Below are 8,774 nucleotides of genomic sequence, written 5' to 3'. Positions count from 1 at the left end.
TTGAAAACTTGGGAAGACTTGGGACAATGATGTACCTAAAACAACACAAAAATCTACAGAAAATTGAACAAGAAATATTAAACTCAAATAGGTATTTAAAACCCAGTCCTTTGCTTCTGTATAAAGAACGATCCCAACATTTTATGCATTCATCGCATTCACCGAACAAAACTTCAATAAGTCAATTCATTAAATCCATGGCCTGGCATCTTTTGAAGGTCCAGAAAGGACAATAGGCATATTTGTGTGGGGAGACCCTCAGGCAAAATGAATTCCTAGTCCTTAATTAAGTGAAATAGATATTAAAATCCTAAGTAAGTAAGTTATTATCAAGTACCTATCCTTTTTTTGGCTTCGGCACTTTTTGAGTTTTTGGTTAAAGTACCTACGAATGTGCTCACAGTTGATGATTGAACTTCGGAAGTTCTGAGCGCAAAAGGCGTTTGATTGCAGTCTGTTAATCAAGTACCTATACTAATAATAATACGTGTTAAAGTATATTGTTGGTATAAAACAGTGCTACTTAAAAACAGCAAAAAACGTAATAAAAAACAACTTATTCTATATTAAGTACTCGAAACCAAAAGAGAAATCCCCGACACAAATTCTGAAAAAGACATTAATGGACATACAGGAAAAAGGAACGAGAATTCGAGATTAAACACGTGTCCCATGGAGGATTATGTCTAGCAGTGAATTACATTGTGGCGTACTTGTACGTGACGTAGATTTGAAGCATAAATATTTATTTTTATGAAAACAAAGAAAAAAGACAAATATATCATGTGACATTGACAGGTACAGGGGGGCGCTACTGTCAACACTCGATTGTTGGTTCCGATTTTTGCCACGTTGGAAATCATTTAATTAATGTCATTTGCAGGAGGGCGCTGCTATCGATGCTGGGTCTATTTGCGATGTTTGCCATTTGACGTTTCAAAATCGTTCAACTATACAGAACTATCAAACTTAAAAATTTCTCACCTCTAGAAATAACCAACTTTTGAATCAATCAACAAAAATCATATTATGGACTTTAGATCTCTCAACGACGTGAAGTTTCAGCGTTTTAACTTTTCTATTTTTCAGCGTATTCCACAAATTGGAAAACCAAACCAAACGCTTGTGGAAACAAAACGCTGTGTTGTTCTGTTTTTTTTAGCTGGATGTAAGGACTGAAATGGTAAGCTAGGGTGAGTTCTCTCCGATTTTACTTAAAAAAAAATTACGAGTTTTTTCATTCATTTTATATCAAATCAAATCAAAAATATTTATTCAGTTTAGACCACAAGTGGCACTTTTGAGTTAAGATAATAATGTTATTTTGAATTACAGTGATCGTCATACTTACGTTATACTTTAAATTTTATATTATTACTAGCTTTCCGCCCGCGGCTTCGCCCGCGTGGAATTTTGTCTGTCACAGAAAAACTTTATCGCGCGCGTCCCTGTTTCAAAAACCGGGATAAAAACTATCCTATGTTCTTTCCCGGGACTCAAACTATCTCTATGCCAAATTTCATCAAAATCGGTTGCGAGGTTTAAGCGGGAAAGCGTAACAGACAGACAGACAGACAGACAGACAGACAGACAGACAGACAGACAGACAGACAGAGTTACTTTCGCATTTATAATATTAGTTGGGATGTGACCAGAATCCTTATTGGTTTTGTCTCTCCTAATCTTACAAAATCTCGCTTCACAATCTTTGCTAAAAACAAAAAGGTTTAAAATATTTTTATAAATTAAAATATTTTTCAGTGGCACCCCTAGGCGCTAGGCTATAACCGGAGAAGTATTTTGTGAAATTCTAAACCTGAATTCAACCGTAGCTAGCATGTTTTAAAAAAACATAAAACACACGTCGAAGTGGAATCAAAAGCAAAACATACGCTTTTTGATGGAAAAATTAATAAGAAATACAAAGCAAGCTTAAATAACGCTTACCTTAGTCAGTACCAGTACGGGAGGGGGTTTTTGTAACGTCAAACGTCACGGGACTATTCCCACCTCTCGTTCCCACCACTGCAACTCCTGTGTAGCCAGGATCTACAGCTTGACCGCCACAAAGGGGAAAGTTAGTATAGTATTGTTGACTCGCCCTATTTATTGAGTAAGTTGTCTTTCAGGTGTTCTAGACCTAACGCAAGACATGGAAAAACTTTTATGACGCCACCATGTAGGACTAATTATAGAAATAACTGTTTTGTCATTAGAGCCTGCAAAAAGTATGACAGTGATTATGGTCACGTTGACATATTTCACGATAGGCCTATGCGGTTCCGTGGCCTAATAAAGGCATAAAATGTGTATTAATACACCTTACAAATAGAATTTGCCCATGGTTTTAAATGTTTAAGTTAGATAATTAAGTATTGTGAATCTGTCTTTTCAATTTTAAATTACCAGTGAAAACTCATAGGCTTGTGTAAGACTTATTATTTTTATTCTACATGTATCATAATATAAGCTGTATGTTTTCCTAATAAAGAAAAATAAAATAAAAAATAAATAAAAGTTAAACTGACATTGGACCCGCAACGAAATTAATCAGAAGAACATAGGAGGAGTTCGAAATTAAGGTTCGACTTCCCGTCAAACGTCAGTGAGTCTTTTGATCTCCATTAGAATTTTTTGCTTTGTCACGTCACAATATGTCAATGTCACTCCTCCCGTGCCGCTCCTATGCCTCAGGCACTGAGTTAAGCACTGAACCTATAACAACCACTGTCAGTGCCGGATTAAGCCAGCGCGGGGCCTGTAGCAAATTTCTATCAAGGGGCCCTTGGTTTGCTTTAGGTTCTCAAGTTTAGGGTATTAAATGAAACAAAACTGTTATCTACAAATGAACTTTTCTTGATTTAATGTGGGCAAAGGACAATGACCAAAAGTGGTCCAAATGTCCACCACTAACGAGACCCATATTGGCTTATAGTCCATTAAATAGAGATTAACTTTCAGTATGGGACGAAAAAAAAATAAGCTGTCAGTAAAAAGTTATGACTGTTTGAAAAATTGTAGTAGTTTACGCGCTAATCTCAGGAACCACTGGTCCGATTTGAAAAATTCTTTTTGTTATGGATAGCCCATTTATCAAGGATGGTTTTAGGATAAATAACATCACCCTACAACCAATAGGGGCGGAGCAGTAAAGACAAATGTTGTAAAAATGGGAAATATTATTCAAACTATTTTCACGCGTACAAAGTCGTAGGCACAGCTAGTATAATATTTAATAAAATTCATCTATAACCCCGCGCCACATGCGACATGACATAACATGCGTAGATTAGTCCAAAATGTGCAATGGATAGAATGATATCAAGAACATTTTTTGGATGAAAAGGTAAAAAACAGACTTTTCATTCAGTCATAACTTTTTACTGACAGCATATTTTTGATTGCGCTTTGGTTATAATGAATCAGTATTTAGTAGACTATTTTACTACATAGGTCTCGTTAGTGGTGGACATTTGGACCACACTCCATACATTTTTGGTCATTGTCCTTTAGAGATAACACTTTCAATATCAACTTCTTTAAGGAAATCATGCTCTACGAGTATATTCAACAAAGTAAGATGATTAAGACGTTCTTGTCCCATCGTGTTCCTTAATTAATTTTTAATACGTTTTAATGTTGAAAAAGAACGTTTGCCACTGCAGTTAGTGATCATGAGAGACATGTAAATGCGCAAGGCAATTTCTAAGTTTGGAAAACACGATTCTAAAGAATTATTTATTAAAAGTTTATAAAATTGCTGCTCCAGAGGCTCCTGTTTCTTGCTGTCAATAAGAGTAGCCACATCTGTTTTAAGATCAAGTAAGTCAAGAAATCTGTTTTCAGAAGCTCTGCAAACTGCACTAATTCGCCACCTAGGCTGTTCTCCAAATCAATTAACATACTGACAGTAGTTTCACAGTTCATTTATGAAAACCTTTTATATTATGTTCGCAAAAATATAGAGCAATTCACGAAAAAGAGCGATTTGCATAACTTTAATACAAGAAACAAAAATAAACTTGCCGTTCCAAATTTCTAGGCCAGTAGATTTTGAATCGGAAATAATTCCTACAAAAGATTTTATTGCTTTAATGGCTTCATTGGTTGCCCATTAAGACTCTACTAGGTTTTCGACTTCGACGGAGTTGTGCTTAAGTGGTGGAGGCCTCCGAAAGGGGCGTTTTTTCGGTTTTCCGGTTATACCGCGTAAAGGACTTACCGTATCGAAAAGTGGTCTTCAGGACGGTTAAAGGGCACTTAATTCTGCATTGAATAAGACCAAATTCATATGTTTTGGACAAACCGTTCTCGTGCTTATCTTCGACAAAGTAGAAAATGTACGTATAATTAATAACCCTCTCTATGTCCAATAGCTCGTCACCCGCAGGCTCCCAAGCCTTGTAAAGGGCCGCCTTAACCAGCTTATCCCTGTCAAGGCTCGCGAGTTGGATTCGCTTATCCTTGTTCGTCCCAGCCGATCCTTAACTGAGGTTGCTGCACCTCTTCCTTGCACTCTCCTGAACGACTCTGTGTTATCTACTATGGCTGCCCCTCTTCCTTGTACCCTCCTGTACGACTGTATTGCTTAGCCGTATGCCTGGTCCAAGGTTCGACGCCAAAAATCAACAACAACAAGTTCATATTAAAACGCTGAAGAGTTTTTTGTTTGTTTGTTTGACCGCGCTAATCTCAGGAATTAGTTGTTTGATTTAAATAATTATTATTGTGTTGAATAGCCCATAAATTGAGAAAGGCTATAGGATACATACAATCACTCTACGACTAATAGAGGCGAAGCAGTAAAGAAAAATGTTGCAAGCACGGGAAATAGTATTTAAACTATTTTCACGCGTATGAAGTTGATTTTGGGGCATCGAACCTTGGACCAGGCATACGGCTAAGCAATACAGTCGTACAGGAGGGTACAAGGAAGAGGGGGAACCATAGTAGATAACACAGTGTCGTTCAGGAGAGTGCAAGGAAGAGGTGCAGCAACCGCAGTTAAGGATCGGCTGGGACGAACAAGGATAGGCGAATCCAACTCGCGAGCCCTGACAGGGATACGCTGGTTAAGGTGGCCCTTTATAAGGCTTGGGAGCCTGCGGGTGACGAGCTATTGGACGTAAAGAGGGTTATTAACTAAACGTAAATTTTCTACTTTGTCGAAGATAAGCACGTGAACGGTTTGTCCAAAACATAATGAATTTGGTCTTATTCAATGCAGGATTAAGTACCCTTCAACCGTCATGAAGAACACTTTTCGATATGGTAAGTCCTTTACGCAGTATAACTGGAAAACCGAAAAAACGCCCCTTTCTGGGGCCCCCACCACTTAAGCACAACTCCGTCGAAGTCGAAAACCTAGGAGAGTCTTTATGGGCAACCAATGAAGCCATTAAAGCAATAAAATCTTTTGTAGGAATTATTTCCGATTTAATTCATTTTTGTGTTTAATTCTACTGGCCTATTCAGACTGCATAAGATTGGTAATTCATTTATGGGAAAATGTATTAAATTCTTTAATAAATTACCACAAACTGTTGTAGAACTACCCATTGACCATTCATAAATTCAAAGCACATATTAAAAGTACCTTAATGAAAAAGGGCTACTATAAAGTCGATGATTATTTAAAAGATAAAAATGTTTGGGATGCGTTACTGCCTAGCTCGCATAAATATTATAGTTAACTTTGTACATTTTAAAGCCTGTAAACCTTTGAAAAAGAGGCAGACAATAGTGACTGAGTTTCTTGCGCTGCTTCTTCTCAGCACTGGCCCATTTATTGTCCTGAAGCAGTGGTAGGGTTAATACTGGGACGTGTAAAAGTGCTTTTTTTAAGCCTATTCACAGAAATAAATGAGTTTTATCGATTATAATTAAACATTAGAACATTCACGTTAAAAAGTTCGTAAAATACCTACCTACTTATTTTTATGATTTAAACGTGATGAAATAGAGTTTTAGATTTTCAAGTGAAAGTAAAGCATAGCCTAAGCCCTTCGCGTTTAAGGCATGCAACTATCTAAATTAATCTTTTTTTTATTTCGGTCAGACAGGCGTTGGAGCGCGGGGCCCCCAAATTCGCGGGGCCCGTAGCATTTGCTACTCTTGCTACGTGGCTAATCCGGCACTGACCACTGTGTTTCTCAAACTTGTGTGCGGTATTATAGTAGTTCCTGAGCTTGAATTTATAATTATAAATAAATAAATAAATAAATCTTTGGACAATTTCACACAGCGCCAGCTAGCCCCAAAGTAAGCAACTTAATGCTTGTGTTATGGGTGCTAGCTTAACGGATATACTACTTATAGGATACTTTTTTTTTTAATACATAAATATTATACATAGTCACACCCAGACCCGTCACAGAAATTAAAATTCATCATTTCAATTTCTGCCCGGCCGGGAATCGAACCCGGGACCTCTCGGCATAGTAATCCGTTCTGAACCACTACACCAAACGGCCGACAAATAATTCACAGCTTAGAATATTCCGGAACTACTCGTATTCCCACCTTTTGTTCCTATCTCTGAAATTGGTGTTCTCACCTTCCTATCTCTGCAACTCTTGTGGAGTGTTCACTGTTAGAATATTACTTAACAGATGAATGGTGGCAACGTATTCACAAATGGTGCTGTGTAGACTATGTCTCTACATAATATAGGTACCTACTTATGTTTCATGTTGTCGTTGTTAAACATGCCATGCCAAATATTATACAGATTGCAACTGTTACTGTAGTGTTTAGGGCTTAGAATGCTAAACCTTTTTACAGAAAATGGTAATTTCTTTTAATTATATATGACAGACAATTGATTTTAGGAACTAGGTATTCGACTTACATTAAGTATTTGAAACATCAATGAACAGAACATAAGAAGCGACCATTTACACCAATCTAGCTAGCTCTGTGCTTCTCTAAAGCCTTAAAAAAACCTGAAAGATACCAAATAACTAAACAAATATTTGCCAGTTCTTTTTGCAATGATACATAAAACAAAAAAACGTTTTGTACTAGTCTCAAAAGTTAAAAGGTCAAGTCTAATTTTAGAACTCAATTGGAGGTATTTCTGGCTAAAGTTTTCGCGGCCGTTATTTTAGTCAGTACCGTTTCACACGTCGTCGGCTGAAATAATTCTTGCTTACATATTGCTACAAATGTAATGCTCATGAGGATTTCTCAGACGCTCCCTGATACGAATATGGTTGAAACAAACCTATTTGTCTGCGTTGTACGGACGACAGCACATCTATACTAATATTATAAATGCGAAAGTAACTCTGTCTGTCTGTCTCGCTTTCACGCCTAAACCAGTAAACGGATTTTGATGAAATTTGGCATAGATATAGTTTGAGTCCCGGGAAAGGACATAAGATAGTTTTTATCCCGGTTTTTGAAACAGGGACACGCGCGATAAAGTGTTTCTGTTACAGACAAAATTCCACGCGGGCGAAGCCGCGGGCGGAAAGCTAGTCAGACTATAAATTGTTGCAAAATGATTCCTATTTCAACTACGTAAGAGCTCGTTCCCAAGGCAATCCTGTTTTGCAGGATTCCGCGAAACTGGACTGTCGTGTAAACACACATAATAGGTACCTACTCGTATGTGTGTTTGAAATTCGAATTATAAATTCGAATGGATCGGTATTTTGCGGGATCCGCAAACGGGTTGATCGTGTAAACTAAACGGGATCCTGCCAAAAACAGTTAAGGCTTGGTATTTCTGCTAAAGTAGGTATTTCGCGCTGTCAAAATCTGCGCGCGCAATTCTTCGCCGAAGACAGCGCGCCAAAGAGCTCTCGCGGCTACACAGTATAGAAATACGCAGTTTAGAAATACGCAGTTGGTTAGGTTAGGTTGACTTCCTTCCGTTCAAGCGTCACACTCACAGCACTTTCTAATACAAATCATATCCGAGTGATACAAATTAAAACAACTTTCAAAATTTTTGGGAATATATTTTAGAATCGAATAAATATAGAATATAACTGCCAAAGTAAACACGGTTCAAAGAGGCGTGGCGTCACCCTACCTTCCGGAAGTTCCGCGCCGGCTAAAATAATTTCAAGATTACGTCACCCGACCTATCGGTAGATCCTCGGGAGCTTGAGCGATTGGAAAAACATTTTATGATCAGTTACTCGTAGTAGCGATTATTTAGAGCTTGGATAATAAATTATAGTTGTTGCAATTCACAAAGCTTTGCATGTGGTTAATTACATTAATCAGTACACGCATCAATTTTGTTCAGTCTTTTTGTTTATTAATAAATAAAAATATCATACTAAAATTGCATACATATTTGTTTGTATTGGTCTGGGTGTTTTCTTTCCATAATTTATGTATAACGTATGTATGTACGGGGCTCTGTATCGAAAATCACTATGAGCAATAAGCATCACACACGGTTACCTGGAGTGCATTAGCGCAGCAAAATTTTTATAAATGTTGTGCTTTAGAGAGTCGAGAGTATAGCAGATAATTAGTCCATCGTGAGCAGAAATTTGTCCACTAATAGCAAAATTCGTTCAAATTATAGTTTTAAAGTTATTAGGAAAAAACAGATTTTGCTGGGGTAACGTTTCAAACATTACCCTGGCAATTTTTTTTTAAAGTCGTTCTATCCCGGAACCAAATACATGGATAGATAGCTCTTGTTGCGTAGTAATTTGTCCACGAATAGCAAAATTTGTTCGTGTTCCGGTTCTCAAGTTATTTAGAATTTTGCTGGGGTAGTGTTTTGTGATGTCCCAGATTTCGTAAAT

Source organism: Ostrinia nubilalis, chromosome 13 (genome assembly GCF_963855985.1).
Source record: "Ostrinia nubilalis chromosome 13, ilOstNubi1.1, whole genome shotgun sequence".
Classification (NCBI taxonomy): Eukaryota; Metazoa; Arthropoda; class Insecta; order Lepidoptera; family Crambidae; genus Ostrinia; species Ostrinia nubilalis.
The sequence above is the reverse complement of the archived record's forward strand: the minus strand, read 5'-3'. Positions refer to the sequence as shown.